We start from the raw sequence: 16,112 nt of genomic DNA on the forward strand, positions 1-16,112 counted from the left end.
GATCATTATCTCCATTAGCATGGCGGGTGTGGACTTGTGAGTGCCACATTGTTGGAAGGTGTAACCAACTATACCACTGCTAGGGACCATTGTACAAAGACAATCTTTTAACCTAGTGTGACTATTGTTCGGTGTTTTCACTTAGTACTTTGGGTTCTGGAGTATGCTTTCTTGTGATTTATACTTTCATTGGAATGCTTGTATATCATATTTAGATGATATTAGTTACTGTCACATTTCCTTATTATGATGATTAGCATGTGATCATGTGATAGATGATGTTATCTAATTTGTAGAATTATCTTATACTTTACTGCTAGCATGTTAGATTTCTTTATGCTTATATTGTAGCATGTTTTAGTAGTGACGTGCCTATTATGATAATATTGATGATCTGATCGGTGTCTTGGGATGTTACGTGTAGGGGATGGCTAGGATTCATGATAGTCTTATGATGCTATTGATGGTTTGGAGGAACCACATACTTAGTTGTTTTGTTCATTATGATGTTATTTCTATACATTGTGATGTTCCTTATGTTCACTAAAATGTTTCTTTTAGTACATTCTTTATTGCTATGGTTTAGATGGATAGATTTTCCTCTTCCTTGTTGATTATGCACTCAAGTGTTCTTTCCTTGATTTACGTAGATCTAGTACTCCCCGGTGTGAAGGTTTTCATATTTTTATGCTTTTTATTCTTTCTCTATTGTCATGATGATGTGTTTTCTCACATGGAAAGGTAGTTCCTCGTGTGAGAATGTACTTCCTCATGCAAGAATGTACTTCCTTGTGTAGGGAAGTAGAAGTTCACGTAGCCTGCTAAGAATCCTCACGTGGGTTGTTGTGAATCCTCATGCAAAGTGATGTATATGCTTGCATAGAGAAATGCACTTTCTCACCTGTAGTACTGCAAGATCTCATGCAAGACTCGAGACCAATACACTTCCTTGTGCGAGAAACATGGAGTAGTTAGGCTCGGCCGAGGATGTTTCAAAAGTTGGTTTTGGACACCTTGCTAGATTTCACACCTTTCTAGTTCAAAATAGTCTTTTTTAGGGGTTTAAAATATATTTTTTAAGTATAAGTTGACACAAATGTTAGGATTCTGCATTTAATTCCTTATACTTAAGATATATTTTAATATATGGAACAAATCTTTTGAGATAGGTTTTAGACCTCTCTAAGATAAGATAAAGATTCTAGGAAATTTTAGGGCTTCAAAAATTTAGACTTAGCCAAATTTCAAGGCTTTAGGATTTTAGACTTAGCCAAACTTCAAGATTTTGCATTTATACCCCAACATGGTGTTTTGTTGATGAGTGGTCATTTCTTCAATCCCTCATCATGTACGTTGTCATTGTAGGCCACGGTTTGCATGTATTTGTTTGATAGTGGTGTTCAGAGATTCGTCAGTTGCTAGGATTGTGGTGAAGTCTTTTGTTGTGATCTTTGTGATCCTTGTATGATGTTGTCATGTGCATTCATACTTAAAAAAAAAAAAAAAAATTGGGCTTGTATTGAATCCTTGTTCCAAGGATCTCTAGGCGGGTCATTACATAAAGTGAGAATAAAACACTCACATATAAATAAAACTCTAGGATATAGTTATCAATAAACAATATAAATTACAAAACATGTTTTAGCAAAAGGATGAAGAAAAATGAAATATGTACATTTAATTCTATTATTTGTATATATATGTATAATTGTTGTATTATTAGTAATATAAATAAATAAAATATAAGATTGTGGATTTTTTTTTTAAATAAAAAATATTTCAAAAATATTTTAAAGTTAATGTGTGAAAGTGTATTTAAGATTGAATATAATTTTTTTAATACAAATATGTTTATGTGGTGAAATCACTATATTTAAATATTCTATAATCAAGATGAATGATAATTTTTTCTTATTGAAATTTCTATTCATTAGAACAAGTAAACAATATAAAAATAAACTTTAAAATGTAAAAGATGAATAAGACATTAAGTTTCTTAGGAGTGAGGGAGTGTCTGTCAGAGAAAACTGACATTCCATAGTCCTATAAATATATATTACTTTTATAAATTTCATGATACATGAGAAATTAGATGGGAATTCTTAGATGCAATTTGGTTAATCTATGAAGTTTTGTTGAGAAATGGATGATTGATAAGTTATGAAACTATTCATTTTTGGTCTATACTAATTCAAGATAATATATAATAAAAAGTATAATTTTCTAAATGCATAACACTTGCTTTCATACTACAAGCAACATGAGATGTCCCACAATATTTTATCATTGTCATTCTCATTTTTTAGATTCACACACACACACAGATGTCTCTCCTCAAATGTTGGCCGATTGTATTCTTATGGAAAAGAGAACAAATACTTAGCTGGCCTTATATACCCATTACACCCTAAGATGCAATTGTTATTATATTATATTCTTCTTTATTTTCATATGATGGGGCAAAGAGATCGGAGATGGGGTACAACACAAATTAGATTGAAGGTAGTAGTGGATGCCACAAATGGGATGGAAGGCATAGCATGGATGATTTCTCGATAAATTTTACACAAGCCCATTTTGTTCCAGGCATAGGATTGAGAATAAGAATGGCTATTCTAATAACAACTATTTTTTTGGAATGGAAATAGGGGCAAAATGAGAATACATATTCCTATTCCCTATACCAATTGGTGAACCAAACAGAACCAAACCTAGGGCCCGTTTGGCTGCTGGAACAGAAATATGCTAATAGGAATACATATTCTACAATAGAAAATGAGGGTACATATTTCTATTCTATGTTTAGTTAACCCAGAATTTGATGGGGAATTCATAGACCCAAAAATTTATGTTTTCTAAAATAATATCATTGGAATAGAAATACATATTCCAATTCCACCTATTTAGGTGGAATTGCAAAACCTCATTGTGAGCCAAAATTGGAATACATATTCCTATTTTATTTCGTGTTCCAATTCTAATTTGATGCATCCAAATGAAGAATATTCCACTTGTATTCCCACTACCAAATGAGCCCTAAAATATCGTACTCTTTCATTCCAACACGACATCCGATAAAACAAAGTTTAGAGTATTTTCATTACCTAGTACGTTGTAGACCGAGGAATTTTTTGAAATATTTATATATCAACATGTTTGTCGTTATAACAGGGCATGGGATTAAACAAAACATAAATAGAAACTCGCTGCATTAGAATCGTGCATCCCAAATAGTTCACGTGGACTGGATGGCAGTACAAAATCAGGTAAAATATAAAAGTAAGGTAATAGATTAAATGTCCCTTTGGTAACATTAGCCAAATTAAAACACATGGTCAGTACAACACTAATACGGAGCGGGAGCCACCCTCCCCATATATGACCACATCATATCACGTCGTATGACTATCAATGTCTGAACTTTTGGATTTAATTAGATAAAACAAAGCAAAAGCAAATAAATTTACTGACCTAAAAATTATCTAGAAAATTATCTGAAAATTATTGCAAAATCAATTATGTAATCTCATTCTTATATCCCAAGTTTTCCAAACTCAAATTCTTCTGCCTGACTTTCTTCTCTACAGCCATTTTATTTTCATTGTATTTGTGACCACCATTCTGGGTTTGGCCGTTGCTGCGACTGCGTCGAATGGCAACACTTATATTGATATGGTCACTGATAAATCCACTCAAGTAGGAAACGACGCCTTTAAGCAGCTCGAATCTTTTCCCAGAGCTCTTCAGTTTGTAGCGTTCGCTCTAAGGTTTACATTTTTCTATACCCAATTAAAGCTATGTTAAAATTTGTGGTCATCTTATATGATTAGGTTTTACTGTGCTCGATTATATCTTTCAGACTCTCAGATTCCTGGGTATTTGATTTGGTCGATTTTTTCCATCTCTTGTCTCTCAGATTCTTGGGTATATGGTTTAGATACAGTGTTTTAGTATGATTAGGCTGGGTGTTTTGGAGGGAGCTTTCTTCAAACTAGAACGAGTGGCAGTTGAGTTTTCAGAAATATTTAATGGTGGTTTTATGAAATTTATAATTTAGTTCAGTGTGAAAATTTTAGCTTCTGAAATTGGTGGTAGCTCCAATCTACTTTTATGGGCTCAATTTGACTTTGATTTTGACCACTAAAAAGTCTATGCGGTAGCTTTATGTCAGGTTGAATTGTCTCACAAGTCTGAACCCTTCATAAAGAAAAGTAAAAAATAAAGATCTTTCGACAACCAAAATAATATATGAAAGGACCTCCCACTGCACAACCCAAACCTCCCTCATAGAACTTTTAAATCCACTGTATCAAATTTAATTTAATTTAATTTTGTCCAATTAGCTCAGTCATCCTATGCACAGCTAATTTAATTGTATTGGCTTTGGCCGTTTGAGAATATCGATGGGACCATTTTCTTGCACATACGGGAAGACGTACAGTTCTCTGAGCGAGCTTGTGCACCGATACAAAGTTTTTGAGAAGAACGTGCAATTAATCGAGTCAACAAACAGCGTGAATCTTTCTTATACTTTGGGAATCAACGGTAACTCACTCCTCTCTTTCTACGAAAACGATGTTTGCCAGTATTTGAGAAGAATCCGGGAAACTGGAGTGAAGTTAGGATGTTGAGGATTCTGGACGTTGAAAGGGGTCATGGATTAATTTTGGGCCATGCTTATTAGTAATTGAATTTTAAATTTAGTTTTTAATGTCATATTTAAATGCTAAATTTGTACATAACATCAAATTTTATTTTATATTCTAAGATTGGTAGATTCCTTCAAACCTAATTACATGCTATCTTCTAAGAACTACATCTTGGAAATTTATTGGGTATTAGAATATTTCAATTTCGGTGTTTTTGATCGAGGTCAGTTATGTATTCGTATGAGCTGCAGGGCAGTGACAATTTAAAGAGGTGATCTCATCAATATTGATAAAGATTTTCAAGTGGTGACTTTGGCTAGTTGGTAGCTCACAGGCATCGTGCCTGGCTGGACTGCCTTGCAGGTTTGAACCCTCCATCAAAACAAATATTGATAAGTAAGTTGGGCAATTAATCTTGGTTGAAGCCATAGATTAAACAAATCCTTTTCCAATTAAAACTTCTCTCTGACAACAGCTGTCATATATATATATATATATATAGTGATCATTCAAGCTGCGAGTAGCTTTCCACATAGCCTAATGAAAATAGCAGTGATATATGTGACAGTCAAATAGTCACAGCTCTAGAATACTGTTATGAATCACGAGTAGGGTGACAGTCAAATCTTAGACCTGATTGAGAACTTATCCAAGCTTAGCTGGGAATTTAGCCATATCTACCACCTAGAAATTTGACCCTCCTGAAATCTTAAAAAATAATAAGGATTATGTATCTTGCCCATTTTAATATTTTACAATTTTAATTTTTTGCAAGTTTAATATTTATTTTAGATATGAAGCAAATTTATTAAATAATAAATATCTAATGTTATGGTCAGTAAGGCTTTCATTACCTAGAGTTTGTCATTTGGAACGTTATAGTTATGTTTTACAGTTTATGATAGTTGATATAATTTAGATCATGAATTGGAGTTCAGTTTAATATTTAGAATTATGATTATGAATAGGTTATGTGTTCATCACATATTGAATTACAGTTAGGGTTAGTATTTAGAGTTAGGATTATGAGAGTTTGATTATGATTAGGATATATGCTTGGAATAAGCATTAGGATAAGGGTTAGAGTAATAGATATATCATACTTAGATTTAAGAATATCATTGCAAAAGTTAAGATTTGTGTCAATATAATATTATAATTATCATTTAATGTCATAGTTTAGAGGTAATCTTTTGTTTAATGAATGATTAGCAAGAAGGTTTACTTTCAATAATAGATAATGGCAGTAACAATAATTTTTTTTGAAAAGATGAGACATTTACTTTACTATAGATGATATCATTAAAAAAAAGCTAATAAATTCTTGACGAACTGGATCACCTTGTAGTGGCAGCGTAGCCATAGGATGACTTTTGGTTTAAATATATGCTTACTCATAATGTTGTAATCAGTTATGTAATGGCAGAGATGCCAATATGTATGTAATCCAGTTGTTTCCATCACAAAATATAAATTAGTAAATTGTATAACTTTATGATAAAGCTGCACAATTAAGTTCTTGTAATATAACATCCTTTTAACAACCTTTTAAAACTCAAAATTACAATCAATCAATCTAACAATTTACTATTTTACTTTGGAAAAAAATGACATCTCAATTTGGACTAAGACAATATTTTTAATTAAATTGTGCAGAGTTTGCTGACTTGACTCAAGAATTCATTAATGTGATTTAAGTACTAAAGACCCAATTAATGAATCTTAGAAATATATTAAAAACAAACAAGATAAAATTATATTCATGGATTTTTACAAAATAGTCTATAGAAATGCACTTGACTTGACCATTATTTTAAACTTTGTTAATTAAAATATATATCAACATAGAAAATATAATAATATAAAAAATATTAAATGATATAAAAAAAAGGAAAAAAAATGATAGTATAAAATAGAAAGTATATTTTTAATATTATTATAATTTTTTATTGATTTTTTTATCTAATTAATAAAGAAGAAAGAAAACATCAACTAATTCTACCTACCATGATTTCCTAATCATCAAGCAATTTGTTGGGCTGTTAAGATTTGAGTATGAATGAATGCGATGACAATCAAGTATCTAAATGTTCAATGTATATGAGACACCTCATATTATTGTCCTACATATGTATATGAAAACCCTATTTCATTTTTATTTTCAATAGCTCTAGAGTAATCGACCTGAAATGTAAAGGCGTAATTTTTCTATTTCAAAACTCTTTTGATTTAATTTTTTAAATTTACATCTTCAACTTTTAGTGTATCTCCAAGTGCAACCATATTTTGCAACATCTCTCTCCAAGAATTCTCAACTGCCAAATCTACGATGTTGTTGGAATATTAAATGCGGTTAACATTTGTCCCTGGAGCCAAAGGCCCACTTACCATCCCTAACGACGTGCACAATAGTCATAAACATTTATTACAGGTAGGTAAGTTTTCAAATTTACAAATGAGGGGAAAACTTTTTTTGGCAGAAGACAAAAAGGAAGAAGAAAAAGTGATCAACAGATTAGTCGTTGTAGAGACAGTAGAAATTATTGTTGTGCCTGCAGTTGTACATGTTTCTACCTATCATTCTGTAAGTTTATTGTTTTGTTGAGTGCATCCTATGAAGCAGTGTTTGCTCCAGGCACCATTGTATGCAGCCATTAGAGCTACAAGTTTAAAGTTTATGAAGTTTGAAATTTTATCAATTTTAAGATTATTTTAGAGTTTTCTGGTAGAAGCCATATGCTCCCAAATTTTATAATAGTTTCAATCAAAGTTGAATAGCAAGCAAGCAAGCATACGTGAATCCATTGTTTCTTGTTCATTGCATTTGTGAAGTTTACTGTTGAGTATTTTAAGCCTTGGGTTCTCTAGTTTTAATGGTGCTAATACTCACATTGAAAGTCTGTCACTTGATTTTCTCTTTATTTGAATTTTTAACTTTATAGTTATTGCCGAGTTCACTCAGCATTTTCTTCTTCCAAGCTCCTCTCTCTAGTGGCTACCAAGTTCACTCAGTAATCACACTAACGATCTCTACCTTGCAATGGCTACCGAGTTCACTCGGCATCCATTGTTGCCGAGTTGTTCTTCATCTATCGAGCTCACTCAGTACACTCCTACCACTCGATTTATTAAGGTGCCGAGTAAATTTCGCACTCGGAAATAGTTTGTGCCAAGTGAAAATTATTAAAAGGTGTGAGTTTATTTTAATATTTCTCACATGTTATTAGAGTTTTGAGGCCCCACATCCACAGTGAGTTAGGGAATTTTATTTTTTTTGAATATTTGACATGGCAAGAGATGCGGGAAAGATATGGTAGTAGCCACCACCCTTCAATGGATAAAACTATGATATATGGGAAAAGAAGATGAAGACCATAATGGTTGCAAATGATTTGTGGGAGTTCGTAATTAATGGGTTCAATGATGTGACAGACCCAACTTAGTATGCTGCTCTTACCAATAATAAAAAGACTCATTTGAAAGAATCAAGGAGGAAGGATGCTAAGGCATTAAGTCTTATTGAAGCAATAATGATAGAGACAGTATTTCCTAAGATTGCAGTAGCAAATTATGAAAAGGAAGCATGGGATATCCTTGAGACAAACTTCAAGGGGACTGATAAAGTCTGTACAGTAAAGCTACAAAATATAAGGAGGGAGTTTGAGAACCTTCAAATGAAGGAAAATGAATCAATTACAGATGTTAGTTCAAGGACCTCAAATGTGATTAACCAATTGAAGTCAAATGGAGAAGACTATCAAGAGCAGAGGATAATGGAAAAGATATTGAGGAGTACCATAGAAGGAAAAAGATCTCACTATTTTGATAATGGATGAGTTGATGGGTACTCTTCAAACCCATGAGCATAGGATCAACAGATCTGCATCTTCTTCTTCCCAAGAGCAAGCATTCAAGGGTCAATCAAATCCAAGAGGAAGGGGGAGAGGAAGAAATGACTCAAGTAGAAACTCTAGAGGCAGAGGCCGAGGTAATGGAGGACAAAGAAATGTTGCAACAAAAAGCTTAGGAAGAGCAGATGGAGCAAGTAGCTCTCAAAATACTTCAAGAGGAGGTAAGAAAAACTAAAACTCAAATAGGAGTAATGTAAAATGCTACTATTGTCATAAATATGGGCATTATGCAAGTGAATATTGGAAGAAGCAAAATGATCAATCATGACAAGCAAATGTGGCTGATGTGAACATGCAAAGTGGAAATAATGCCATTGCCTTCATCATGTGTAATGTTGGTGAAGAAGGAAGTACTGGGGTTTGGTACCTCAACAGTGGATGTAGCAACCACATGAGTGGTAATGAAACCTTGTTTTCATTCATTGACAAGAGTTTTAAATTTTAGATTAAAATGGGTAATAATGGAACCCTACTAGTAATGGGCAAAGGATCTATTATGGTCCGCACCAAGAAAGGTGAGAAGAAGAAAATACAAAATATGTATTTTTCCCCTGGTATGAAGCACAATTTGATGACCATTGGTTAGCTCATTCAAAATGGATACAAAGTGCTGATGGAGAATGGCATTGTGCCATTCATGAAAAGGATGGGAGCAAGAACTTACTTGCAGCAGTTCAAATGACAAAGAATAGAATGTTTCCCTTGAGGATAGAGACATGTTTCTCATCTCAAGTTGGTGTTGCACCTCCCACACAATCAGCTCTAAGGAGTGTTATTGAAGACCCCTCACAGCTATGGCACCTTAGGTATGGTCATCTTGGCTATGCTAATTTAAATTAATTGTCAAATAAAAGAATGGTAGAAGGTTTGCCATGCATAGGAAATTCATTTGACAAGTGTGAGACTTGTATTTTGGGTAAAAAATATAGGCTTCCATTTAATTCTGAAAATTATAGGAGGGCTAGATATCCATTAGAGTTAGTGCATACTAACCTAGTCAGTCCTATGCAAGTTACTTCCATTGGGGGGAGTACTTATTTCATGACATTTATTGATAATTTCAGTCATAGGACATGGGTGTATTTCTTAAAGAATAAATTTGAAGCATTTGAAAAATTTGTAGAATTTAAAGCCTAGGCTAAAAGAGAATGTGGACACTATATCAAAGTCCTAAGATCAGATAGAGGAGGGGAGTTACCTCCAATTCTTTTATAATTTTTTGCAAGAAACATGGCATAAAGAAAGAGCTCACAGCCAGCTATACACCACAGAAAAATGGAGTGGCTAAAAGAAAGAACAAGATCATTGTTGAAATGGCAAGGAGCACGATGAAAGAGAAAGGTCTCACAACTGAATTTTGGGGAGAGGCTGTGGCAACAACAATTTACCTAATTAATAGGTGTCCTATAAAGGTAGTCCGTGATACAATTCCAATGGAAGCATGGTCATGAGGAAGATGGACAGTTGAACACCTAAGGGTGTTTGGATGTGTTGCATATGCTCATGTGCATAAAGAGAAAAGGAAAAAATTGGATGACAAAGGTGTGCAGTGCATCTTCACAGGGCACAGTTCAAAATCAAAAGCATATAGATTGTATGACCCATTGAACAACAAGATGACTCTTTCAAGAGATGTGAAATTTTTTGAAAATCAGTCTTGGTATGGTCCAACTAATGAGTCGCCGAGCACTTCAAGTAAAGTGCCAATTATGAGTGAAGAGGATGCTGATGAACAACAAGAAGAAGGAGTAGATAGAAGAAATGGCAAGTAGCCTCAGTAATTGTCGAGCTCCTCTAGGCATGACCAAGTGTCAGTGTCGGGTAATAGTGAAGACCGAGATAGTCGGCAAAGCAGTAACAATGAAGATTCTAATGCCACACTCTCCTCCCTATTACCAAGAAAGACCAAGAGTCTTAGGGAGATATACCAAGACGAAAGGTATGAAGATTATGATGAGAGTGTTAATTTTGCATTATTTTCTCATAGTAATCCAATATATTTTGAAGAAGCTGTTAAGGAGAAGAAAAGGTGTAAGGCCATGGATGAGGAGATAGATGCTATAGAAAGGAATGAGACATGGGAGCTAACTGATTTGCCTCCCAAGAAGCAAGTGATTGGAGTGAAATGGGTCTACAAGACCAAATGCAATGCTAAAGGCAAGATTGATAGGCATAAGGCAAGGCTGGTAGTCAAGGGCTACAAATAGCAGTATGATAGAGATTATGATGAGAGATATGCCTCGGTTGCAAGAATGGAAACTGTGTGTGCTATCATAGCAATTTTAGCTTAGCAAAAATGGAAGGTATATCAAATGGATATGAAGTCCGCCTTCCTAAATGGTATATTGAAAGAAGAAGTCTATGTGGAGCAGCCACCTAGTTATGAAGTTGTAGGTGAAGAACACAAAATATATAAATTGAAGAGAGCTCTTTATGGGTTTAAGAAAGCTCCAAGGGCATGGTACAATAGAATTGACTCATTTTTAGTGAGCACTGGCTTTAGCAAAAGCAATGGTGAGCCTACTCTCTACATCAAGGAAGCAATGGAAATGTGTTGATTGTTGTCTTGTATATAGATGATTTGATTTTTACTGATAATGATAAGGCTCTAATTGGTGAGTTCAAAGAGACTATAAAAAATGAGTTTGAAATGAGAGACTTAGGTCTCTTGAAGTACTTTCTAGGCATAGAAGTAAAACAAATGCATAATGACATCTTCATCTCTTAAGAAAAATAAGTAGGACAGATCTTGGAGAGATTTAAAATGCAGAACAACAAGGCAGCCCCAACACCAATAGTAATAGGTCTGAGCAAGGAAGACTCTAGCAAGAGAGTGGATTCAACACTATACAAGAATATGGTTAGAAGTTTAATGTATTTGACTGCAACTCGGCCAGACCTAATGCATGCAATAAGTTTGATTTCCAGATTTATGAAAACACCAAAGGATTCTCATTGGCAAGCAGGCAAGAGGATCCTAAGGTATGTGAAAGGTACCAAGGGATTTGGGATTTTGTATACTATAGAAAATGAATTTAAGTTGGTTGGTTATACTGATAGTGATTGGGCTGAAAGTATAGATGATAGGAAAAGCACTTTTGGATACATGTTCCATATGGGATTGGGTGCAATTTCATGGGCATCCAAGAAGCAATCTATTATTGCTCAATTTACAATAGAGGCTGAATATATAGCAGCAAATGCAACAACATGTCAAGCTATTTGGTTAAGAAGGATCTTGACAAATTTGAATGAAAGGCAAGAGGATGGAACCGCAATTTATTGTGACAACATCTCATCAATTGCATTGTCCAAGAATCAAGTCTTCCATGAGAGAAGCAAACATATAGAGATCAAATATCACTTCATCAGAAAGTTCGTGGAGAATGGAGATATCAAAGTAGAATTTTGTAAGTCTGGGTAGTAGCTAGCAGACATTTTTACCAAGCCATTAGGGATCGGAACTTTTGTACACCTAAGAGAGTGTCTTGGTGTAGTTGATTTGGATCAACAGTGATCCTTGTTTTTTTTGGCTCGAGACGAAGGGGGAGTGTTGAAATATTAAATGTAGTTAATGTTTGTCCCTAGAGGCAAACACCCACCTACCATCCCTGACCACGTGCACAACAGTCATAAACATTTATTATAGGTAGGTGAGTTTTGAAATTTGCAAATGAGGGGGGAAACATTTTTTTGGCAGAAGACAAAAAGGAATGTTCTTTTCCATTCGACTTGTAGAAGAAGTTGAAGTTTAATAGCTCAAAAGTTGCAAAGAAGGAAGAAGAAAAAGTGATCAGTAGAACAGTCATTGCAGAGATAGAAGGAATCGTTTTCGTGCCTGCAGTTGCACATGTTTCTACCTGTCATTCTGTAAGTTTATTGTTTTGTTGAGTGCGTCTTATGAAGCAATGTTTTCTCCAAGCACCATTGTATGCAGCCATTAGAGCTACAAGTTTAAAGTTTATGAAATTTGAAATTTTATGAGTTTTAAGATTATTTTAGAGTTTTCTGGTAGAAGCCATATGCTTCCAGATTTTGTAATAGTTTCAATCAAAGTTGAATAGTAAGCAAGCAAGCATACATAAATCTATTGTTTCTTGTTGATTGCATTTGTGAAGTTTATTGTTGAATATTTTAAGCATTGGGTTCTTTGGTTTTAATGGTGGTAATACTCACATTGAAAGTCTATCACTTGGTTTGCTCTTTATTTGAGTTTTTAACTTTATAGTTATTGCTGAGTTCACTCGACATTTTCTTCTTCTGAGCTCCTCTCTCTAGTGGCTACTGAGTTCACTCGGTAATCACACTACCAAGCTCTACCCTATAGTGGCTACCAAGTTCACTTGGCATCCATTGTTGCCGAGTTGTTCTTCATCTACCAAGCTCACTCAGTACACTCCTGCCACTCAATTTATTAAGGTGCCGAGTAAATTTGGCACTCAGCAATAGTTTGTGCCAAGTGAAAATTATTAAAAGGTATGAATTTATTTTAATATTTCTCACAGATGTAATGATTCCAGTGCAAGTAGTAGATCCTTGAGTTTTCTCATAACAAAGTAGACCAGTTATATTCTCATTTAGTGCGGCCTATATGTTAGCTAACGGTGTCCCTACGGAACTCTGGAGCTATTTGTCAAAAATTTCTAGTATTTTGGGGACCAGACTGCATGATTTTCTTAAATGAATCCAGTGGTAAGACCTAAAATGTTTGAATTGAAATCCGCTATATGTGAAGTAATCATATAGGAAATTGAAACACTGTGAACAAATTACTCTCGGAGCAAAGATTAACGTTTCATACTTGTTCTTTTTGAGAATTAGAAAATGCAGAATAATAAAAGTCTGTATGTGGACTTTCTTCATAACTTACTGTTTGCCTGTGATTTAGTACAGAGGGACTGGAGAGAAGCTGGCATAGTAAGCCCAGTGAAAAATCAAGGCCACTGTGGATCTTGCTGGAGATTCAGGTTTGTACAATTTTTTATTTTTTATTTTTCCTGTGATGGAACCCATTGGTTTAGGACAACATAAATTTTATGAATGACTGAAAAGACTTCTGATTGAGGATGATAATTTGACCTCTCGGGATGGGTAAGCTTTAAGATGTTTCACCTAATATTAGGTAGCACCTAATATTAGGTAGATGCAATATGCGTTGAAGTGTTCTATATATTCATGTGAGAGATGGGTTTGTATGGGTTTTGCTTAATTGGCACACTGGAAGCATTAAATAATTGAGACTTCTAGTGGCCCCAGCCACTAGTAGCCAATAGCTTGAGACAATTGTATAACAGTGACCCCAGACTATTGATTAGGAGTACCTGAACCTACTGGAAGCCAAAAGTATTCAACACTTCCAGTATGCCGATTAAGCCCGGCCATTTGTATAAACTGTTATTTATAAACTATTGACTCAAAATAGTATAAGGTTGAATTGTAATAACAATATCACAATAAATTGTTATTTAAATGTTACAGCACCACTGGAGCTCTTGAGGCTGCCTATAAACAGGCTACAGGAAAGTCTGTGAACCTGTCTGAACAACAGTTAATTGATTCTGCTGGAAACTTCAACAACTTTGGTTGCAATGGTCGCTTGCCGTCCCAAGCATTTGAGTATATTAAATACAATGGTGGGCTAGATACTGAAGAGGCTTATCCTTACACGGCTGAAGATGGCGTCTGTAAATATGATGCAAAAAATGTTGGTGCAAAGGTTTCAGATTCTGTGAACATCACTGAGGTAATTCTTCATTATCATCATCGTAGATTCTTATTATTACAACCAAGACTTATGTTCTTGAATCGTTGTCTTAGAATACAATACTGGTACCGAAAATTCATATGCAATTTTATCTAAAAACGTAGAATTAGGATATAAATCAATTAATGGTATGTTTGGCTGTTTACAGGGAGATGAAGAACTTAAACAGGCTGTAGGTGTAGTTCGTCCTGTTAGTGTGGCAATCCAGGCTATTCAAAAAATCGCATTTTACAAGGGAGGGGTCTACACAAGCACACACTGTGGTCAAGGACCCATGGTACGTATAGAACACACCACTGCTAGCAATTATAATTTAGTGAAGCTGTATATGAATTAGTTTGTGTGATGATTTTTTTTATTATCTATAGAGTGCTTTTTGAAATTAAATAAGAAAATTATGGATATCGTGGTATGATCTCAAATTATCTCACTATCTTATTTAGGGGCAGTTTCTTAAAATTCATAGATTTAATTAGTTTTTTTTAATCTTTCATCAGTTTTAATTATTAAGCTTGAATAGACAAGATTTAGAATTTGAGTAATGTATTAAGAAAAATATGAATTAATTTATCTGCGATTTATAATGATTCTTCTTACTGTAAAATTGATTGTATGTATTCGTTTATGTTGACACTTTTAATCATACTCCATAATCTAACATCAGATTTTGTAGAGATCACAAACAGAAAGCAATATGATTCTTCATCTTAATACAAGAAAGAACGCAATAAAAGATATAAGAAGAAACTGTATTCAATAAAGATGGTAAAATAAAAGATAAAGATAAAGAATTTCAGTCCAAAGGAGTTAAGTAGGAAGGAAATCTGTTTGTGCTTGCAGGACGTAAACCATGCTGTTCTGGCTGTTGGGTATAGCGTTACTGAAGAATGAACTGAATACTGGATCCTCAAGAATTCTTGGGGAGAGAGTTGGGACATTGATCGATACTTTAATATGGACTTGGGAAAGAATATTTGCGGCACGTTGTCGTCCAATTTTAATGTACTGCCCAATTCAATTTAACATCATTGAAGAAAATACTTAGAAGATCTATTTGGCTGGTATTTTTGTAGGTATTGCGACTTGTGCTTCTTATCCCATAGTCTAGGCCAGCTCGTACTGGAGCTCTGAAAATAAGATTTTATAAATCCGACAGGTTGCTTAGATCTGTTAGTTCTAAGCAAATCCCTTTGCTTTTTGTATTATATATAGTTTTAACCTTACGAACATACATAATTGCAGAACTAAGTCGGACTTTTAAATTCCGACCAACTAATGTATAATACTTTGATAGTAAGATCTTTTGGGATTGTACATAAGCAAACCTAATGATGGGATAAATAATGATACTGTTGAAATGAAAGTAGTTCAATGAACAGAGGAATCCAGCAGTTCATCTCGTATTGCCATATTGAGATATGGGTTAGAACATTTTCCCTTTTAGATTAATGTCTAAATGAGTTGTAAAGTTTGGTTTTAAATTATTTTAAATAATTAAGAGCTGCTCTCTTCTTTTATTGTTTTTGGTATTGACTTAAATCTAATTTAGGTTGTATACTTGTAAGTAAAATTTATTGACTTATATTTCATGAAAATGATTGAAATATCTAGTATTCATTGCATTTAGGTGATACATATATGGGTAAAGTATTAGATCTCACTAAGTGGTAACCCATCTCACTACTATTCTAGAACACTTAGTCATAGAATATCCTCTAAGGTTAAGCCCAGTTACAATTCTTTTAGAAAAAAAAAATTGGATGGAAAATTTTATCTAAGAAGTTCTGA

General features: G+C 34.0%; 1 pseudogene; it reads left to right on the forward strand.

The window, feature by feature from the left end:
• Positions 1-15,432, forward strand: part of LOC149566778 (cysteine proteinase 2-like) — an 84,821-nt pseudogene extending 69,389 nt beyond the window's left edge.
• The last annotated feature ends 680 nt before the right edge of the window (positions 15,433-16,112 follow it).

This window comes from Cupressus sempervirens, chromosome 3, assembly GCF_028749045.1.
Source record: "Cupressus sempervirens isolate cs-2001-9-10 chromosome 3, ASM2874904v1, whole genome shotgun sequence".
Classification (NCBI taxonomy): Eukaryota; Viridiplantae; Streptophyta; class Pinopsida; order Cupressales; family Cupressaceae; genus Cupressus; species Cupressus sempervirens.